Below are 23,346 nucleotides of genomic sequence, written 5' to 3'. Positions count from 1 at the left end.
TGGACCACAGTTGAAAAAGCTGGATGATAGATCAAGGAAAGTGATCAATCTCGGCACAGAACCTGGCTCTAAGGCGTATAGACTCTATGATCCGATTGCTAAGAAGGTAATGGTTAGTAGAGATGTGATTTTTGATGAAAATAAGGCTTGGGACTGGTCATCTGCGACAGTGGAGTCAGAAGGTGAACCAGGAGCATTTAAACTCTTCAAAGAAGGTTTTATAGAAGATGGTGGTGGACATGACAATGGTCAAGAAAACGACCAGCAAAATGCAGACCAATATGCTAATCATGGTAATCAAGAGGAAGAAGAAGACAATGAGGGTGATGCGATTGTCGAGAACCAAGTTTAACCACAAGTTGCAGTAGTTCAACCACAAGTTGCAGTAGTACAACCACAAGTTGTAGTAGTACAACCCTTGGTGACCAGGTCTGGTCGTGTGGTAACAAAACCACGCCATCTCAATGATTATGTCTTGTTCGCAGAAGCAGAGAGTTGCAGGCTGTTCTTAACAATCGATGGAGAATCAGAGAACTATCTTGAAGCTAGAAAGATAAAAGAGTGGGTCGATGCTATGAGAATTGAACTAGATTCGATTATTAAGAATAATACTTGGGAGCTTGTGGATAAACCGGTTGGTGTCAAACCTATAGGAGTTAGGTGGGTTTACAAACTCAAGAGGAAGGATGATGGTTCGGTGAATAAANGTTAGTTGCAAAGGGGTATGTGCAGCAACAAGGTATTGATTTCGATGAGGTCTTTGCTCCAGTGGCAAGAATCGAGACTATACGGCTTCTGATAGCACTCGCGGCAACAAGAGGTTGGGAGATTCATCATTTAGACGTGAAGACAGCTTTTCTCAATGGTGAACTAAAAGAATTGGTCTATGTTACTCAATCTGAGGGGTTCGAGAAGAAGGGAGAAGAGGATCGAGTATATAAGCTTCATAAAGCTTTGTACGGACTGCGTCAAGCACCAAGAGCTTGGAATTTGAAACTTGATCAAGTTCTTAAAGAGATGAACTTCAAGAAGTGTGTGAAGGAACCAACAATCTATCGCAAGAAAGAGGATAAGGAGTTTTTGATTGTGGCTATCTATGTTGATGATCTGTTTGTGACAGGGACGTCACTCAGTATCATTAAACGTTTCAAGGAAGACATGTCAAGGAGGTTTGAAATGTCGGATTTGTGGAAACTAACTTATTATCTTGGCATCGAAGTTTTCCAAGGAGAGGATGGAATAAGAATCAAGCAAGAAGCATACGCTCAAGGGATTCTTATTGATGCAGGGATGGGTTCCTGCAATTCAACTCATGAATCGATGGAGCCGGGACTGAGTTTGTCGAAGGCACAGAAAGAAACAGAGATTGATGCGACTAAGTACAGAAGGACCATTGGATGTTTGCGATATCTTCTTCACACAAGACCGGATTTGTCCTTTGCAGTTGGGGTGCTTAGTCGCTATATGCAGAGTCCGAGAGTGCCACATGGGCAAGCAATCAAGCATGTTCTAACGTATTTGAAAGGAACTATGAGCTACGGGTTGTTCTTTAAGAGGGATGGATCAAGGAAGGTCACATGGTACAGTGACAGTAGTCACAAAATTGACATTGACGATGGGAGGAGCACCACGGGTCATGTCTTTTACTACGGTTCATCGCCTATCACTTGGACAACACAGAAACAGCCGACTGTTGCGTTGTCATCATGCGAGGCAGAGTTCATGGCTGCTACGGAGGCTGCAAAACAAGCAATATGGCTTAAGGAGTTGTTGAGTGAGATACTAAGCGTGAGAGGAGAGAAGATCCTGCTTAGAATCGATAATGAATCAGCCATAGCTCTAACCAAGAACCCAGTTTTTCACGGGAAAACAAAACACATGCTCGCCAAATATCATTTCATTCGGGAGTGTGTAGAGAATGATCAAATCGAAGTTGATCATGTGCCAGGAGAGGAGCAGAAAGCAGACATACTCACGAAGCCTCTAGGACGGATTAAATTCAAGGAAATGAGGAGTTTACTTGGAGTTGAAGAGATCAAGCTTCCCAAAGTTCATGTTGGAATTAAGGGAGAGACTGTTGGATAATTCCAACTTGTAGAACAAGCTATCTCCTAGGAAGTTGCCTTAAGAGATAGAATAGGAAAAGGAAAAGTTTCTAAAGTCAAGTTGTAATATGTTAATCCTAATAGGTTTAAGAAAAGATGAAACATATAAATATATGAGTCTATGGAGAAGTGTTCCATGAGACTTGAGAGAAAGAAAGATTTAGTTTTTGAGAGAGTTTTCTAAATTAATAAAAAAGGTGTTCTTATATTCTTCAAGTTTTATCTTATAAAGTTATGGTCTTATAGGGACTATATATGGCTTTGTGAGAATAATAACATATATGATGTTCGGTCGATGAACTCTATTTATGGAGTATATTATGATCACGCATATATTCGATTACAAGTCGAATATAAATTAACCTTTAAAGACAAAAAAATTAAATTCACAGTCGGGTTCGTTAATAATTTCTTGCTGATCGATCGAATCATTTTCTTTATGCGCATGCAATACGTAGTTCCATATGTGGGAAATACGTAGTTCCCTATGTGGAAAAGGATGGTTTCTTTCCCGTATTATTTTTGGTTAAGAGGTCAATTGTTTTAAGATAAAAAAAAGAAAGAATTAAGCGGACAAGAATTATTTTTTGCATAAACCTTTTTTTTAGACAAGACCATTTTTATTTTTCTTTTGCATAATAAACGTGGGAGTTCCAAAGAATACATTTTTTTAGTTAAAAAATATATATATATAAAGAACTATGGAGTTTTGGTAGAAACAACAAACCGAGCCAGTAAATAACCTGATTACAAAATTGATTTGTTTTGTTAAACTATGAAGCTTCTTTTTCTCGTTACTCAGATCTTTCAAAGTGATAGAATTTTTTTTTTTTTTTTTTTCTGATTAACATGATGGATCATATGACAGTATGCATGTTTAGTTTTGTGCTTTGTTGCAAGATATTTTTTGGATAATTGTTTCATATAGTAGAAATATAATATGTAATAAATCAAATTGTTTGAAATCATTATTACATCAAATAAATGTGTGCCAAGCATTTTTGAAGAAACTGTTTGGTATCAAGTGGCATTTTGACATCAAACCAATGTGTGCCTAGCATTTTTGAAGAAGTTGTTTGGCATCAAGTGGCATTTTGAGGGAACACCATGTCTTATATGATTGTAGGGCAATTATTTGTCTAAACCAAAGTTTATAAAAGCGAAATATTATGTACCAAAGTCATCGTATATAAACTAAGATTACAAGAAAAAAAAAATGGTTTCACTTTGGTTACAATATATTTTATGTGAACCGAACCAAACATTTCAAAAGAAAAAAAAAAAAAACAAATCATTTCAAACCTAACTACTTAATCGGTTCAATTCAAAACAGACCAAACCGACCAAAACATATAATGGGGCATAATCCGCTAACTCAAATATGCTAGTGAATCTGTCTCAGCGTGAGTATTAGCTCATGCTCCCGTTGATTCTCGCTGTCCGTATCTTGATTTTCACCAAAAGATAAAAAGATTCCAAGGATGACATCTTTTAGGTAATACCATAGTGAAATTACTTGTTGTTTTCGATTTTGTTTATTACTCTAGCCAAAAAATTAATTTATGTTACTTGCTTTTATTGTACTTAAACTTGATATGCATGTCGTCCTGAAGTCTAACTTCCATCTGTTCAATAAGTAAGGGCACAACATATCTACTGCTAATGAGGAAATGAAATATCATAAGGACATTCACTATCAAAATCAAGAGTGGTATTGAATCAATAAATCGAGAATAATCAATGAAAGAGTTTGTGTTCCAGTAAATAACCTAGATTTTTTTTAATGAACTGCTCAAGCCAGAATGAACATGGTGGAGAAAAAGTAACACATGACTCAAAATTCTATAAAAACTTATATCAGTTTTAATAACGAAACATAAAATTACCTGCAACCTCAACCACTATATAACACCATCTTCTATCTCTTGAAAGCTCACCAACTGCCATGAGCTTACCTGCAACCTCACCCAAAAACGGTAAAGCTTCCAAATCTATCACAAAAATGACCAGATCTCAATAAACAATTCAGCCAACAAACAGAAAAATAAAATCATAAAAAGATTAGAACCAGCCTTTTGGTCTCCTTGATGAGAAGCTTGAGGTAGACATCAACGGACTTTAGAGCAGTACAGAAACACATTCATTCCGCAGCTTTTTGTTTTCTTCTTTTGTTGTAACTTAGGCTAATAACAAAACTCCACCTTAAAGCACGTACACACAAAAAAACACCATTAGAACTCTGAATTTAAGCAAACCCTTAAGCCACATAGAGGAAGACAAGAAAAGGCTCAACATTTTAAAAGAAACACATTTTTTCACAGAGTACTTCAAGGGATTGATCCAACAAATATTCTTTCTTAACGTTAATAATTGAATGTTCGAAAACTTAGTATTAATTAGAAGATAAAAAAAATCAAGGTCAAACCGTCGTGTTCTTGGCAGCGACCTTCACTCCTCTCTTCGTAGGCCAATTCCCTCAAATTCTATATCTTTAGCATCTTTGTAGTTTCCTTCTCATAAACCAACTATCATCAGAAACATAACTCTCATTGAAGCATTATATCGAACAACAGAAGCTCACATATATATTTTCAATACAAATATCGAAAACAAAGCAATGTTAGCAAGGAACAAAAAATTGGTCGAGTCATAACTAAAAGATGCTCACAGGAGTACAACATCCAACATCTAACATCCAAGATAGGCATTTATTTTTATGACATAATCTCTAAAATTGAACCCCCAAATTCTATAGACTTAGTTTGACAAATTAGGTTTTATGACATCCAAGGTAGGTTTTTAATCGAGCAAAAACATATTAGGTTTTCAAATTGGCACAACAGAATAATACTTTCGTAAACGAAACCACAAAAGAGTCTGTGACGCTAAGAGTTAATAGAAGAAGTTGTACCTTATCGTGGCGAGGAATCAATCGAGAGTTATAGAGATAGCGTGACGTCGTGGAGACAAAAAGAGTGTATTAGGTTTTTGAGTATTGAATTTGATCGATAGAAAGAAGAAGAAGAAATCGAGCATGTCGGACCCATGGTGAAGAAAAAGGAAAAGAATTGCTAAAACACTCTCTCTTTTGTTTCTCTTGCTATGTCCACCCACTACAAGAAAACACCCATTTTGCGACTACGCTATTAGTCACTTAGTAGTCGCTAAATCAAGAGTTACGACTAATTAGCGACTATTTCGTACAGTTGTGAATCGAGAGTCGCTATTTGTTGTAGTCGTAAATTTAGTCGCAATTTTGCGACTAATTGACGACTATATACATGTTGTCACACAGTAGTCATCATTTAGTCGTAAATTATAGCGACTCCTTTGCGACTAAGTTACGACTATATTCATAGTAGTCATCAGTTAATCGTTGTTTTTAGTGTCTAGTTTGCGACTCTTCTGTGATTAAGAAAACTGAACAAATGGATTGTTAATTTGGTCGGTAGATAGTCGTATAACTTTTGGTGACTATATAGTGACTAATATATGTAATAGTCACTATATAGTCACTTTAGTTTTTAGCTATATTGTTAAAATTGACTATTTGGCGACTAATGTTTTCTGAATCTGGATATAGAATATTTTAATTTCTCTTTTTTCTTTTTAACCCTGTCAACCAAACCAAAAAATGATTCTAAATTGAAAACCTAAAGCAACACATAATATTTATGCCAAAATACATTGTAATTAAAAGTTATCATAGTTTCCAAAACACAAAGTACAACACATTGTGTCGTACTTGAGTTCATCCAAAAAGAGTTACTTAGTAGCATCCAAAAAGAGTTACTTAGTAGTAGGTAACACATAGAGTAACCTATGGAGTTAAAGTTGGATCTTCTTCTTGAAGAGGCTCTGTCGTGGTTGTCTCTTTAGATGAATGGGTTGTCAAGAACTGCTTGAACCGTGGATCACATTCCCGCAGAAACTTCCCCACCAAGTCCAACTCGTCAATCTTCTTCTCCTGCCCAGCAATAATTTTGGATTGTTGAGCAATTTGTGCATCACGCCTCAACATTTCTGCATCATGCCTCAACATATGAGCAGCCTGCTCCTCTATCTTCCGTTGAGCTTCCTTCAACTGATCTTGCATAGCCACAAAGATAGAAGTGTCTCCTACTTGCTTCTGCTTGCCATTGACAATGCAGTCAATGAGGCTTCCAACTCCAAAAGGTTTTCCTCTTGAATCCTTCTCAGTGGACTGCAAAGTAAGAGAAAATAAGATATTAGAGGATGACAAATCAAACTCCAAGATAATATTTCTGTATTGTCAAAATAAAACGTAACCTGAAGAAAGATTTTTGTATGTTCTTCAGTTGTTAGCTCCCGGGCCGTGAATAACCATCTGAGATGGCAGAAGGATCTTCCTCGAGCTGAGACAACCTCTCTTCCACATTCTTCTCATATGTTCCTGCTATCTTCTCTGCCTTCCGATCAACATATGTCCCATCAGGCTTTGTATGTGCCTTGATGAAAACCTTACCAATACGTACTTCTCTTCCCAATTCCTCTTCCTGCAATGTTAAGAAACAGACAAGTAAATTTTTAATGTAACAGCTAGGTCAAAAATAAAACTGGTGAATGTGTAACAACAGAATTGGCTCAACATTTCGTCTTGAAGCTGTCGATACGACTTTGGTCCTGAGAGGTGGACATGAGGACCGAGGCCATTACGGTCAGACATACGGGCATCAGAATATGTTTTGCTCCTTAGTTGTGCTTCTTCAGTGTCCCTGTATTTTGTCATTGTTGTCCATAGAGTAGTTCCAATCCATTTAGGTTGGCGTCTAGTAGTTCTCACGGTGCTAACCATGTCTTTGAGCCGATTTTGACAGATGGTCTCGAAGTTAGCTTGAACAGTCCCAGTTATCAAAGGATCCCAAATGTGGGTTTTCTACAAAAAGAAGCACAAGTTAATAAAACTATATATGAAGAGTAAAGCAGTATAGGAAGCTTAAAGCTATATATGAAGGCTAGAGGACAGAACACTTAACCGCAAACTCAATGAAGTATCTTTCTTGTTTATCCCTAGGAACACATGTCCAGCTGTAGAAAGGACCTTCGAATTTGTTTAAAAGAATTCTAGTAATCTTCCGAACAAGCTTAGATCCAATGTCACGATCAAACCTCCATACACATGAAACAATAAAACCAAAGTCAACCATCAGAGACACTCAAAATAAAATAACCAAAGGCTAAAGCAAATCAATAATCAAAGTTAATGCTAAGTCTATGATATCAACTAAACTAAGAAGACTTGCTGCTAAGTCTAAGAAACGATACACCATAGCTTCAAAGAGTTTGTAATCGCATCAGAGACCAAACACTTCATAACCAAGACCAATCGTGACCTAAACAATGAGACCTAAGCAAGACCTAAACAAAACCAAAACCATTATTCAAAGAGTTTGTAATCGCATCAGAGACCAAACACTTCATAACCAAGACCAATCGTGACCTAAACAATGAGACCTAAGCAAGACCTAAACAAAACCAAAACCATTATTCAAAGAGTTTGTAATCGCATCAGAGACCAAACACTTCATAACCAAGACCAATCGTGACCTAAACAATGAGACCTAAGCAAGACCTAAACAAAACCAAAACCATTATTCAAAGAGTTTGTAATCGCATCAGAGACCAAACACTTCATAACCAAGACCAATCGAGACCTAAACAATGAGACCTAAGCAAGTCCTAAACAAAACCAAACCCAATGAGACCTAAACAAGACATAAACAAGACCTAAACACTAATATGAAATGAGACGAGACCTAACCATACCATTCGGTCTTTGGTAGGGGAATGGGAGAGAGGACGGTGGTGAACTCATGTCTGTTTGACACTACAAGCAGTGCATTTAGAGCCCGCAATGTGTCCTCCTGGAGTTCCGGCAACACCGGAGGATAATCAGCTTGGAAATTGTTGCCTTAAGACGACGGATGCGAACGATGACTACGAGTCTGAGAGACTTCAGCTGGAGAAGGCGGAGGGTCAACTAGAGTAGGCGGAGGATGCGAACGATGACTGCAAGTCTGAGAGACTTCAGCTGGAGAAGGCGGAGGGTCAACTAGAGTAGGCGGAGGATGCGACGGATCGTAGTGGACTTCTTCAGAAGGAGTCGGGTTCACTTGAGGCTGCGGTGGGTGAGTGTAGGAGTTCTGAAAAAGCTGTTGAGGCGGTGGATAGTTTCGGATCTGGGCCGCCGATGACTGTCGTTGTACTGGAGGCGTCTGTAACGGAGGAGGAGATTGGACCGCCGGCGTGAAGTTGTACTGACTGGGTAGACTGTGCGGCCGTTTATTTGGGGTTGACACTCCGACTCTCTGAGAAACGTTAGGGACTCCAGGGACATGATATATTGGGACTTCACCTTCATAGAATCTTGTTAACCTAATCAAATAAGATAATTATAAGTAATTCAAATTAAGTATAAATTATAATTTCATTTAATTATACCTTGATTTTGTTTGTATATGATCGGAAAAGTAGTGCTCAGAGAAGTAAGCAATCTTGTCGTTGATATATGACTCAACGATTGATCCAGCTGCATATCTTTCAAAAGGATACATCCACCTATATTGGACAGGGCCTCCCAATTCTGCTTCATATGGGAGATGTATAGGCAGGTGCTCCATCACATCAAACAAATGATGGTTGAAATATATTCTCTAAGTTGCATAAGATCAAAACAATGTTATGTTTAAGAATTTGAACGCGACTTTTTTGCAAAGTTCTTGAGCATAAATCCCTGAAAAATGCTCAAATCCCTGAAAATTTCATGTCTTAGGAAATTATATTTAAAAATATATAGTACTTATTTAATTAAATAGGTAATTTGTAATACCTGATAATGCAAGGTGAACGTTCCGGTCTAGGAGTTCTGCGAAGATAAATGGAAGACGTCGCTCCATAAAAACATGGCAATCATGACTCTTCATTCCTGAAAACTTGCCATTGATCAGATCAACACAACTAGCCAAGTCTGACGAATAACCATCTGGAAATTTCACCGCATGCTTGACACATTCCAATAAACTTGTTTTGGCTTCCTTTGTCAATGTATATGCTGGGAATGGAGCTTTACCCTTCCTATCAATATGTAAGTGTGGTCGAGAACAAAATTGTTCTATGTCCAATCTTGACATGATGTTATCTTTAGATTTACCCTGTACACTCATAAGAGTATACAAGATGTTGTCCACAAAATTCTTCTCGGTATGCATCACATCAATATTATGTCGGAGATTGAGGTCCTTCCAATAAGGTAGCGACCATAATATGCTTTCTTTGTGCCAATTATGTTCCTTTCCATAGCCTGGCATCTTCTTTTCATGACCGTTACCACCGACTTCCCTGTTTTTTGGTGGATTTACACCTTTCAAACGCTCGTAATAAACTTGCTCACCAGTTAAAGACTGCGGTGGATAGTCGTTAGAAGCGTCTCTTCCCTTCAGGAAATCTTTTTTGTTCTTCCTTAATTGATGACCATGAGGCAGGAATCTCCAGTGACAATCAAACCAACATGTCTTCCTTCCTTTGGGTAGATAAAATGACTTTGTACTTTCCATTCAAATTGGACAAGACAATTTACCCTGGGTGGTCCATCCCGATAACATGCTATACGATGAAAAGTCGCTTATCGTCCACATCAGCATTGCTTTTAGATTGAAGTTTTGATTCAAAGACACATCGTATGCATCGACTCCAGTAGACCACAACTCTTTTAACTCCTTAATAAGAGGTTGTAGGAAGATATCGAGGCTAGCTCGTAGATGATTTGGCCCAGAATTCAGAATTGTAAGAAATAAGTACTCCGTATTCATGCACATACTAGGGGGTAAATTATATGGAGTCAAGATCACAGGCCACTGTGAATGATTACGAGACATGCCAAAGGGATTGAACCCATCGGTACATAATCCAAGGTAGACGTTACGGGGTTCTTCCGCAAACTGAGGGTTAAGCTCTTGGAAATATCTCCACTCCACCGCATTAGAAGGATGATTCATTTCTCCTTCTTTTGATTGGTGCTCTGCATGCCATCTCATTGCCGCTGCAGTCTTTTGGCTCTGACATTCTTTTAACCTATCAGCAATAGGTAGATACCACATACAACTATATGGTACTCTTTTTCTCCGTCGGTCCTCCTTAGGCTTCCATCTTGGTGAACCACAAAATAGACATATCTCTTCCTTTTCGTCTTCTTTCCAGAAAATCATACAATTGTTAATACAAACATCAATTGTATAATATGGAAGGCCCAAATTACGCATCAAATTACGCATCAATTTCTCTGTCTCGTAATGCATGCATCATAATACATTTTCAAGAAAAAAGTCTTACGATTCTATACTTCGTGTTTATACAAATTTTATGGGCTTTTAACTTACGAGAATTAAATTATTATTTTCAACGACTGCAAGAAAAAAAAAACTTGAGTAAACAATCTTTTGTTTAGTTTATTTTCCGAAATATTTCAATTCGTTAAAGAACTCGTCACAGTCACGTCACATATGGAGCAAGATAGTTAAATTTTTTGTTTTTTTTTTTGGTTAGACATAAAAGAAGAAGAGCAAGAAACCTTGGGATAGAAGGCAGTTCCCTCCACTCTCTCTCGTCTTCTGAAAGTGTCCATCTCTCTAAAATCTTCTCGCGAGACAACTCAAACAATCCAAACCTCTCTCTCTAAACTTTCTCGCGAAACCCTAGGAATCTAAATCTCTCTCTTTCTCTCTCGCTCTCTCTCTTTGTGTAAACTCTTCTCGCAAAACCCAAATCTCTCTCGCTCTCTCTCGATTTCTTAATTCCGAATCTCACAAGCTCCAGAAATGTCAGATTTGAGACGTGATTTTGTGTTCATCATCCTCCAATTTCTCGAGGAGGAGAAACTAACAGAGACTATGCACAGGTATGTTCAAGATTGATGATTTTTTTATTTGACCCAGTTCTCATAAATTGTATGCTAGGAACAAAGATTTGATGTTTTATTTCAATTTCCATGGATTTTAGGCTCGGGAGAGAGAGACCGGTTATGTTTTCAGTATAAAGTATCTCGAGGAAAAGGTTCTTGCGGGAGAATGGGAAGAACTTGAGAGTTACTCAGAGTAGCTATTGATTTCAATTATCTAAGATACATACGGTAGATAAGAGGAGCAAGCTTAAAAGATACAAATTGGCCTATCTGATTAAACACCTCTCGATATGAGACACAAACTGCGGTTTATACAAAACATATGTACATTATTCATTACTACTAAAGTAAATTATACAAGAAGTTATGATTTTATTATATGATCAAATTTGTAAGTTTTTCAAGAGACCCTCTACTTGCACTCGATCTTTCTTGGCTTTGGCTCTCGCTTTCTTTGCATTACCTTTAGTCCTGAAAGCTTCGACCATCATCAACTTCAAAAGGTGCGGTTGATCTATGACAAAATACTCGTCTCCAAAATTCCAACTGTCCAGGGTTGAAATAGTGGTCTCGTTTAAGGTTCATGCATGTACGGCAAGTTGCAGTATCTTCCCATGATTTAAGGGTTTTGTTTTGCTTTAGTGACTTCTGGAATATTGTTGCTATCTCTATCTTTTGAGGATAGTCTTGCAAGGTACAGTGGATCATGTTTTGTGTAAGTAAGGAGCGGAAAAAGAAACATGTGTAGGAGTGAATATGCCATAACATTGGGAAGTCACAACGTGGAGTAACGGTTTATACAAGTTTCAGAAGACCTGTTCTACTCCTTTTCGAATGGGATTCATGGAAGTTTCGAATGGGTTATGCTTCTCGTTTTTATTTCAGGGGATACCAAAGTTCTAGGTATGGACCTAAAGCTGGAACGATGAAGAACAAATTGCTGAGAAGGCTTGCTTTGAAGTCATATGGAAGCCGAGAACCAGGCAGACTGGTATCAAAATGGAATTTAATCATAGGACTTGCTCATTTTAGTTTTTCACTATGAACAATCTATAGGAATAGCAAAAGAGTGTGAGATGATTGATATAGGACAATAGAGAGTATTTGTAGACATTTAATCCAAGTGATTTGCTATTCATTGATGTATATATATTCATTTGTCATCCACCGCAATAAGGTAGCTCCCTTGTAATGATTTAACTGCCTTGTAAAAGTCCCAGTCTATCAATTTTAGTTGTATCTGATGTTTTCGTCTTTGATTGCCATGTAGCTTGTACATGATGATGGATTATAGAGTTTGTTCTGTGAGATTCAGTATCAACGGAATCCAAAACGAAGACGACGGCGAAGACTTGGTTGACCCAGCAATAAAGCAGGTAGATTTACTTGATCAAGTGAGGATATCTTAAGTGTTTCACTGTGACGGCTTGTTGCTTTGACAACACATGGCTTCTGGTATGGAGACTGTTCATGAGCTAAGGCTAAACTAAGCATCTGTGTTTTAACAAACACAGAAGAATTAAGTGTGTGCAAAACCAATTAATTCCAGTTTCTTCTACTTAAATTTTGTCAACCGTATATTACATGACTCTTATGCTTTTGTTATGTATGGTCATAATTTTCAATGCAACTTATGAGAACGAAAATCAGCTGTGTTGTCCGCGGATAATTTCAATTGTTTCAGCGTATATGATATATTTCGAGGTTGATAATTGATAAAAATTTGGTGAGACCAAAAAAAAATCTAATGTTGAAATTTCAGCTTTTGGTTTTAGAACCTCAAAACAGAGTAAATAAAGTTCTTTTCTTTTGGTGCATATGGAGTTGATCTCTCTTTTTGTAATCATAGTATTAAATCTTTCATATGATGAGTCAACAAGAAGTAATACTCCAATAAGACCAATACAATTTTTTTTTTACGGATAGAACCATTTTTCTGTTTGAGAACTTAGAAGATATTTATACTGTATAGGCTAAAAGATATCTTCAGATTAGATTGACCCGATTAAGAGGTTAATTACTAAACTAACTCATAAAATGTGAGGGTTAGATAAGTTATTTTTTTTTCCTAAAATACTTTTTTTTCTTTATTAGGAAAAGGTCATATTTACCCTCCCAGAACTTTTTTAAGAAAATAATAATATTTTCAAAAGTCTGTTGGACTAGTTGTGACAGATTTATTTGTGTATGACAGATTTGTTTTTGCACAAACGATTTATTTTTGTATGACAGATTTTTTATGACAGACTTATTTTGGATGACAGGTTTATAATTGATGACAGATTTATTTTTCACGATAGACTTATTTATAAAGACATTACAGACTTTCACAATATATGCCAGATTTGTAAAATGTCTGGGAGATTTATTTTGCACAGTTTTTTCACATTTTAGTTTTTCTAAATCATATTTAAAAAATTAACATCATATTTTAAATTCATATTTTTATATATTATATTATATTCTCATAAATCTTATTTTAATACTTTTTCTATACATTATTTTTTAGTTATAATTTCATAAATAAAAATTATTCAAACTATATTTCTAAATCATATCATTATACATAATATTTTTATAAACAATTTTTTGAATATTATTTTTATATGTTATATTTTAAATCATGCTTTATTTTTAAATATTAGATTAAAAAAAGAAACATCATATTTTTTAATCATTTTATATTTTTCATTAATCATATTTTTAAATAAAAATATTAAATGCTATATTGTATTTTCGTTTTCAAAAGAAAAAAAAAAAGCAAATTTTCTGGATTTTTAGTCGATTTTTAATCATTTTATATTTTTCACTAATCATATTTTTAAATCAAAATATTAAATGATATATTGTATTTTCGTTTTTTTTTAAAAAAAAAAAAAAAAAACAATTCTTGGTTTTTAGTCTTTTTATCTAAAATTTTTGTCATACTAATTATTGGATAAGATTGAGTGTTAATCTAACAATTAATTGATAAATTTGTGTCAAACTAGTATATTTTCACTAGATTATATACCGTAGTAAGATGGGTTTGCACTGTTATATTAGTCTTTGACCAGAAAAATAAAAAAGAAAAGATAAATGCTAATCTTAGTGAAGTGGCCTTAGTGCAGTGGCAGGAGGTAAGTCTATTTATAGAAGGTACCATCACATCAGGAATCGAGTCCTGGTTCTTTCGAATGTAAGAATTTGTATAATGGGCCGGCCAGTTGTGACCCAATGGATGACAAAAATAAAATGCTAATCTTATTATATAATACTTAGTTTTCACAGTTGGTAACTCATATAATTGTGACATATGTCTAAGTGTCAAGTATATCGATATTATTTTGACACGTGTAAAAAAAATTAAAATAAAAAATTATATAAAAAGTTAAAAAATCTTTAAAATAAAAAAGAAATAAAATGAAAAGTAATCTATTAAATTACTATTTTAATAGGAAAGTAATTTATTATGTTACTAATTTTAATAGGAATATATATGCAACTAATAAAGAAATATAAGCAATTTAATTGCAATTGTTAATTATTGTAAACATGAAGTAAAAATAAATTTTTACAGAAAAGTAATTAAAGCATACAAAGTTTGAAATGATTTTATGACACCCTGGTTTCAGGGAGATGCGGAGAAATTTAAAAGAATTGATTTGACCGTCTATATTACCAAAATGCACTTATCTTTTCGGTGAAGAGTTCTAAGAGAACTCTAGAGTTCTAGAGTTAAGCGTGTTTGAGCTGGAGTAGTCTCAGGATGAGACCTTCTGGGAAGTGACTGTCAGAACTGTTTGAGTGAGGACAAAACACAACAAAAGATCATGTGGTGATTTTCAGGGACAGTAACAAGTCTTTAAAATCTTTCGGACATAGCAAACCAACCGCTGGATAGAGATGGGCTCACGGACCTAGTGAGAGGACGTGAGGCCCATTAAAGAACGTGGGCTCATGGACTGGAATTGGACATGGGATCCACTAAGAGGTGTCGGTCACTAGCGTATTAACATGGGGCCTCTGTCCGTTCATTAGCTTTCGCGCCACAATCTCACAGTTTTGAATCTACAGTGTCATGAATAAGCAAATATTAAAGCCAAAGTTACTCCTTCAACAAACTGAGTAGTTGTTCTAGAATTACCTTCATAGTAACCCAAACCCCACCTGATATTACATGTTTTCCAAGTTGCCAGAATCTTGTCAAGATCCTTTGTTCCTATACTTAGCTCAAGTTTACCTTGAACAACATCTTGAAGTATCAACCATCATCACAAGACTTCAATTAGTCGTCAAACAGACAATCATCTTTCTTCTTAGTATTTGGTTTCTGAGACGACATCCTTTGGCTCAACATCTGGTTCTCCAACATTTGACCTGAATCTTGGAATTTTACACTACAAGAAAACATGCTTTTTCCGACTACAAATGGCGACGACATATGTAGTCGCCATTTTTAGCCACTATTTAGCGACTATTTGGCGACAATTTTACGACTACAAAAATTTAGTCGTATAATAGTCACTATTTTGCTACTACTTACCGTAGTCGGTAATTTAGTCGTAATTTAATAACTATTTTATGACTATATTGTATAACAGAACATATAGTTGTTAAATAGTCGCTAAATTAACGACTAAGATGCAACTCATGGTAAAGGTCGCCAATAAGTCGTATATCAGTCACTATTTAAGAAAATATAAATTTTCAAAATTTAACTCCAAAACCTTAACCAAACTCCAAAACCTAAATTATAAACTTAAAGTTTAAATCCTGAATATTTAATTCTTAATATTAGAAATTATTTCTTAAACCATAAAACTAAAACATAGCCATTCTTATATATACATAAAACCAAGCTTTAATGCTTAAAAGAAAATCTAATTTTTCAAAACTTAACCCCAAATCTTAAATCTTAACCCTAAACCCTATACCCCCAAACCCTTAACCAAACTTCAAAACCTAGATCATCAAATCTAAATTTTGAAGTTTAAATTCTTAATCTTATAAATTAATTCAAAAACCATAAAACCAAACCATAACCATTATATATATGTATATAACTAATTTTTCGAAACTTAACCCCAAAAAACTATAGTTTTCCAAATCCTATATTTTTATCAACACACTTAACCATAAACCCAAAACTTATGCTCAAAAACCCTTAACCTTAAATTTAAAACCTTTATAATTCATGTATAGAAATTAAATCATAGATCATTCACCCAAAATATAGCCATTGAATATCTATAAAACCAAGATGTAAAACTATTTAGTATTTACATATAAATCAGTCTTTCCAAAAACTATATACTTACAAAATTTATTAAACTTAGTCATTTTAAAACCTAAAAAAAAATATTTTTAAATCTAAATCAAGTCTAATATTCTTCTAAATTTCAAAACCCCAAGTCCCAAATCATAAATTTCAAATGTCATTTCCTGAATTATGAACCCAGAATTGCAAAGTATATATGTTTTGATCCAACAAATTACTCTTTAAATAATGAAAGCTTTTTATTGGATGATATGTAAACACATGGATTACACTATCAACCGTTGATTAATTTAATCCAACGGACAAGGTTTTTTCCAGCTCTTGTTTCTCTTTCGTCTCCTTCACGAGGGATTGATTAACTTTCTCCCCTTCTCTTCTTTAGCCGATTAACTTTCTCTCCTCCGCCCGCTGTTTCATTCTATTCGATCTTCATCTTGTCGTTGTTTTCATCCTCTCAAGTTTTTAGATCTGGTACCAGAGCATTTTTGCGGATCTCAGATCTCGTAATTACTCACGCTCTGGAGTAGCCTTCATTCACTGTCGAATCCCTGAACATGAGGAACCTACCCGTAAAGACTACTTCCGAGAACGAACCAAATTACTTGATGCTGACCGCTCTGAATACAACACACCGTCGAAGGTAAGTGTGTGTGTGTTTGCTTTCGTATTGAAATTGATAAAACTCAGAATTTTTTTTCCACTTAGTTGCTCTATACACTTCCTTTGTACCGAGTATGAAGCCAGTCCGGCTTAATTTTGATCGAATTCGTGTGCTTTAAGCGTTTTCGATTCTCTGTGGTGTTTACTTTTGGAGAAGAAGAGTTTGTTTCATTTTCAAATTTGTGTGTTCTTAGTGACTCAGGGTTTGGTGGGGCTTCATCATACGGAAGCTCATGTAGTCATACATCAAGCATGAAAAAGGATAGTGATGGCAATGACTCTCCAAGGAAGCTAGATTTGGATGGTTTGACTCCTTTCGAGAAGAATTTCTATGTCGAATCGCAGGCTGTGGCGGCTATGACTGAGGCAGAAGTTGAAGAGTATCGTAAGCTGAGGGAAATTACTGTTGTTGAGATATTACCAAACCTGTCAAGAGTTTTCGTGATGTTGGCTTTCCTGGTAAGCTGATTTCATATCCAAAAGAACTACTACTGGATTTGACTTCTGTTTCATTTGATTTAGACTGTGATCAGTTTCACTTACATGTCTATGTAAGTTCTTTTGTATATATCTACTGATAAGAGTTTTTTGATTGGCCTAGATTATGTTTTGGAAGAGATTAAGAAGGCTGGTTTAACTGAACCTACTACGCCTATACAATCTCAGGGCTAGCCAATGGCAATGAAGGGACGTGATCTTATTAGCATTGCTGAAACTGGCTCTGGAAAGACTCTTTCCTACTTATTACCTTCAATCGTCCATGTCAATGCCCAACCAATTATAGGTAACGCTTGAGTTCTGCTCGTGAAGTTCTTGTTCCTGGTTCTTGTTCGATGTTAAGTTCTTTTTCCTGGTTCTTGTTCGATGTTACAGATTAAAATGGACACTATTGAAGTCAGTAACCTGAATAGGCAATATCTATTTCGTCCTTCTCATGTTGGGCGCTCCAGGGCTAAGGTATATTTGCTTGAGCTAAGTCCAAGGGAATCCAGTTCATAAGAGAATTCATGTGACCATATAGACTCACAGTTGTTAACCAAAGTTGTTTGGGTTTATTAAATCGAGTTTAGGAGGTATATGTGAGCAACCTGAGCTCATTCTCCCTCGCTTCAAGGTATGTAAGCAGCCTGAGCTCATTCTCCCTCGTTTGTGTTTGTTAAATCCAGTTTATGTATATTTAAGCAAACTTATTTCTTCTCCAGCTCAGCTAATTTCTCTCTGATGGTGTCATTAGGCAATCTGAGCTCATTCTCCCTCGCCTTAAGTTCCTTAAGAAATGCTTCCATCAGCTCAGCTTCCTTTCTCCTTGTCTCGGTCTTTGCAGTTTGCTTCAGGTCAAAATCTTCAACATTCATCTCAAAAGCAAAAGACTTCTTGGGAAAGCAAAGCAACCTCCTTCTCCGTCGCTTCAAACATTAACCCTTGATGTTTGTGCATTTCCAATATTTACTTTCTTTTTTTAGTAGTATGATGTATTCTTTGTATTCTTATTTTTAACTATGTTTTTAGTTTTATTTTGTAATACAGTTTTTTTTTGATATTATGGTCTCATAATAATAAATATAGTATTTTTTATTTTTAATATCAATTCATTCCAATAACTTATATATATTTAAAAATAATTAATAAAATATATATATTATCAAAATAGTATATATATATAATGCTGTATAAATACAATATTGTTTAAATACATAATCATAAATTAGTCCTCAATTAGTCACTAAATTTGGTGACTACATTATGACTATTTAGAATAGTCGTAAAATAGTCGTAGTGTAGTCGTTAAATTTAGTGACTATATTACGACTACATTTACGACTACGCAAAATAGTCGTAATGTAGTCGCTATTTGGCGACTAATTTTACGACTATTTATTTTAGCGACTCTCGATTTACGACTACTGGTTTTAGTCGCTATTTAGTCGTAACACACTGTTTAGCGACTAAATAGTGACTAATAGTGCAGTCGCTATTTGCTTGTTTTCTTGTAGTGTTACACACCCATGTCTTAGATGTTTTTTTCTCTATTAAACTCCTCTCTAATGCCTTGAGTAGCCACTGCCAGACTATGTCCCTTGATGCATGCGTTGTGTAGTCATGAGGACAATATAAATCCTGCTTCTTGATCCAAACTTGATTGGATCTTTGAGCATCTTTGTAATACTTCTTCCGTCTCATGACTTGTGTTACCCTATTCAATAACCTGTAGCATTGAGCTTTGATATGACCAAATTTCCTACAGTACCAACAGTCAATAACTCTTCTCTTTAGGCGGTTGTGTACAGACGCCTGCCAAGATTTCTACCCATTATCACATGTCACCTTGCTGACAAAATGTTTCGGATGTTTGAAGGAGATATACAAGATCATGAATCTGCACATTTTAAAGTCAAAGTTTCTCCTTTAACAAAATGAGTACTTGTACAAGAATTACCTCCATGGTAACCCAAATCCCATATGACATTACATGGTTTACCAGTTGCCAGAATCTTGTCAAGATCCTTTGTTCTTATGCTTAGCATCTTGATGTTTCTTAACTGATCTCCTAAACAATTTTTTAAATCAGAATACTATACTTTTCTAGAGTAAATCTTCTTTCAGATTTGAAATTCTGCTTAACAAGTCATTCTTCTCTATGACAAGCCTCTGGTTTCCCTTTTTCTTTTGTATCAGATCTTTCCTCAGACTGTTGGTCTGATCATTCAGCAATAAATTAAGTGCTTCTTATACTGGTTCAGAGTCCTAATCCACACTACAAGTTGTTCTAGAATCTGTCTTAGTGCACGCAACAGTCTGAGAATCTCTCCGGTCATGGTCTAAGCTAGTAGTTGTTCCATCATCAAACTTCAACTCTAACTTGTCATCAACATGTTTGATTAAACCACAAAGAGCAACAAACTTTGACTTGTTTGTTCGGGGCTTTTGTGCTTTTTTCTTCCTTTTGGGTGAATGCACACTCTTGATCCCTTTCTTCCTCACTCAAGGACAATCTGGTTTAAAATGACCAAAGCCCTGACTACCATAACGTTGAACCTTATTCTTTTTCTGTTCGTCTGGAATCTTCAACCCTTTGCATGCTTTATTCACCACAAGACTAACAAGTTCTTCCGTTGTAAGAACCTTTGTGTTCTCTTCACTATCACAGACTGAGGAAACATCAATCTCATAGCCTAGCAATTTATTAGCTACCTCATCAAAAGACATATTGTCTATGTCAAGAGCAACGTCCATCGAAATTTTGTAATTCTTCCCAAGAGCAAGAGCTTCATTTGCACTAGCATCTCTACCACTAAAATCAGAAATCTTCTCAAACTCATGCATCCTAAGATTCTCAAAATCAAAAGCAAGAACATCTAACCTTGTGCTTTTCACACTTGTTGCACCTCTAAAATATTTTGCATAATCTCTCAAGACTCTTTAAAAGATGTATAACCTTGAATCAATGAGAGCTGAACCCGACAAACACCACCAAATATTGTTGAAACTTCCAGAGAATTGAATATGAACAATAATTTGTCAGATTTTGACCATTTTGTTTGGGTTTCAACAGCCACACGATTACTGTCATAATCTACACCAGCAGCCTGTTTTGGCCACTCCCATCCAAGTTCAATTGTTGTCCATGCATCTTCATGAATTCCTTTAATTCAATGCATTATCAACACCTTCCACGGCCTATAATGATTTGGATCTAACATCAAAAAGTATTTTGCCATGAATAACATCGATTGTGCCTCCATGTTCTTCTTCCCAAGATCTTCACCCGTTTTTTGAGTCAGAAATCAGTATAGATGTCCGCTATGATACCACTTGTAAGTGTAGAAGAGACAAGAGACACATAATTTCTAGAGGTTCAGCAAATTCCTACGTCCTCGAACTTTGTTGAATATACTTTTTGAACACAATTACCATTAATGTTCAATTTTTTACTTACACAACCTTAAGATATTCTCTAAGTTTGTTTTCGATCTATTTCCAACCCACTTTGAGATCACTAAGATCAACAACAATGATCTACACTCAGAGTTTTCACTTAGAGATAAAACTCTCACCCTTTTATCCCTAAAGGTGCCAAAAGGCTTATACGGTTTTTCTCTCTTTTACACATTCTAGAGGGCTAACTAATTAAGATCTAGACCCTTAATTATTATAGGAATGTGTGCCTCAGACTCTCATTTGCAAAGCTAACAACTTTTCTAAACTCAAAAGGAAATATTCCATTTAACTATGCAATATTTCCATTCCTATTGAAAATTTCAAGCTTTATTTTTCTTTATGTTTTGCCTCAAAGTGATGTTCTAAAACGTGCCTCAAATATATTTTCATAAATCTTCAAAACCAAAACACATGTGATGTCTTTTTTGTTGGATAGAATCTTATGCAGACATTATATGTCTGTGCTAAGACAAAAGTTTGTGCATACATATTTTGTTTATTGAACTTCATATTCGACTTGAATTCGCTTAAATATACTTACACATTGACCTTTCCAAGTATGAAGACATGGAAGTTTAATTGTTTGTTGCATTAAGCATGCAACAAGTCTCCCACAATTTAGATGATCTATGTTTCTTTATTTTTCAGACTTGATAACATATATTTTAAGTGTAAATATAATCTAACAGAACAACTTTATTTTTCTATTTTTTTGTGCGTGTATTTTTTACTACCCAGATTCATAAAGTAACATCATGTACCACACATCGCACCTTTTTTTGTTTTTATTTATTTTCTAATAATATGATCATATAATACACAGTCACGTAGTAAGGAAGAAATGGCTGTGACGATAATGATAGGCATAGACAAAAAAAAAAAGTTATTGCTATAGCCGCTGGGGTGATTTTAGCGTTGGTTGGTCTTGGCCTACGCTTTCTCCTTAAAACCTTCGTGTTAATTAAGTTAGATGCTTTTGAACTTGCCGGAAGATTTGTAGTAAGCAGAAAAAGAGTCATGATTGCTTTGTTAAAGGTTTCACTTTGGTGTTTCCACTGCAATGCCGCCGGTTTTACAGCCACTGGCTTTAATGTTTGAGCCTCTGTCCTAGGTATTCAGCAGAATCCGTTCTCTTTTTTCGACGACAGCAATAGCAAAAACCATTGTGTTTTCTTCTTTTTGTAATTGTGTGGACTTATGTTTGTATTCAAAGCCCAGCCCATATTTTGTGAAAGCCCGTTTATAATTATAAATATATAAAATTTTTATATATAAAAATGGAATCCATAAAGAGTTAAAGATGATCAGATTATCTTCTTCTTTAATATTTTAGTTTAAAACAAAAAAATAGTTATCATGAGAATAAAGTACATTTAGTTTAAATATATATAGATATATAAATATTTTTAAATTAGTAGTTTGTATAAGATGATAAAAATATGTATAGAAAAAAAGAAAGAAAGATATATATGTATAAATTAAATCTAAAATGATTTGAATATCATTATACAATGCATTACATATATTTCATCATTAAATAACTGATTTTGTTATTTACTTCAATTAGATATATATATATATATATAATTAAAAAAAAAAAACTTCACTCAGATGCACATATATTATTTTTTATAAGTTTTACTGAAATTCTTTTGACAAATGTTACAATCTATATAATACTGTCACAAACTCTTTACTATTAGATACACTTAAAATATATGTTGTCACTAAATTAGATATGACATATATTTTAATATTAGATATATTAGACACCTGTCATGAACTGCAAAATTGGATATGTGAACGCAATGTTAAGATCTCTTTGATTATAAAATACCATTTTTGTATTGCTAATGCTATGAGCATTTCCTACTTTTAGATATATAAATAATAAGATTCATAACACACACAAAACTACATAAGAAACACATAAAGAATTGTTAGTGAGAAGACAAGTAAGGGAAAATGGATTTGGGACTGTTGATTGGGATATGCTTCTTTGCCGTGGCTTTTATAATAGGCATGTCGATTCTTGTGGTATGGTTCCTCTTCCCCAAAAAGCGTAATCATGAATAAACAACTGACGAAAAAATGTATTTCTTGAACAAGACATTTTAGAAAGCTTCTGTATGATTATTTCTTGCTACAATGGTTTGAAATGTGTTTGGACTTTGGAGCATGCGTATAGTCTTCCTTTTTTTGGTGTGCGTGAATTTTTTACTAACATGAGATGAGACAGTTTTGAAATAATTTTGTCATATTTTGAAATATATACATGCACATTTCAAATCAGATTTTCTATTTTTTTAATCGTTTTTTTTTTATAACACAGTGGTCGCAGGTTCGGAGACACTAATTCTGGATCCGGAGAAACTATGTTAAATTGCTAGAACTTTGGTGGTCACATTTACTCTGTTTTATTTAATAAGCAATATATATATATATATTGATAATTATTACATCAC

The 23,346-nt window shown here is 34.9% G+C and overlaps 1 long non-coding RNA gene across 2 annotated transcripts; it reads left to right on the top strand.

Annotated features, from left to right (window-relative positions):
- Positions 15,440–18,456, top strand: LOC104711079. 2 transcript variants are annotated; one of them, XR_755198.2, is made up of 5 exons: positions 15,440–16,922; positions 17,137–17,401; positions 17,544–17,726; positions 17,816–18,056; positions 18,145–18,404. It is a non-coding gene; the product is annotated as an uncharacterized LOC104711079 (long non-coding RNA). The 2 variants fall into 2 exon arrangements; XR_755197.2 differs by having other exon boundaries at positions 15,444–16,922; positions 18,177–18,456.

This window comes from Camelina sativa, chromosome 9 (assembly GCF_000633955.1).
Source record: "Camelina sativa cultivar DH55 chromosome 9, Cs, whole genome shotgun sequence".
NCBI lineage: Eukaryota > Viridiplantae > Streptophyta > Magnoliopsida > Brassicales > Brassicaceae > Camelina > Camelina sativa.
This window is presented reverse-complemented; position numbering and strand designations above follow the sequence as displayed.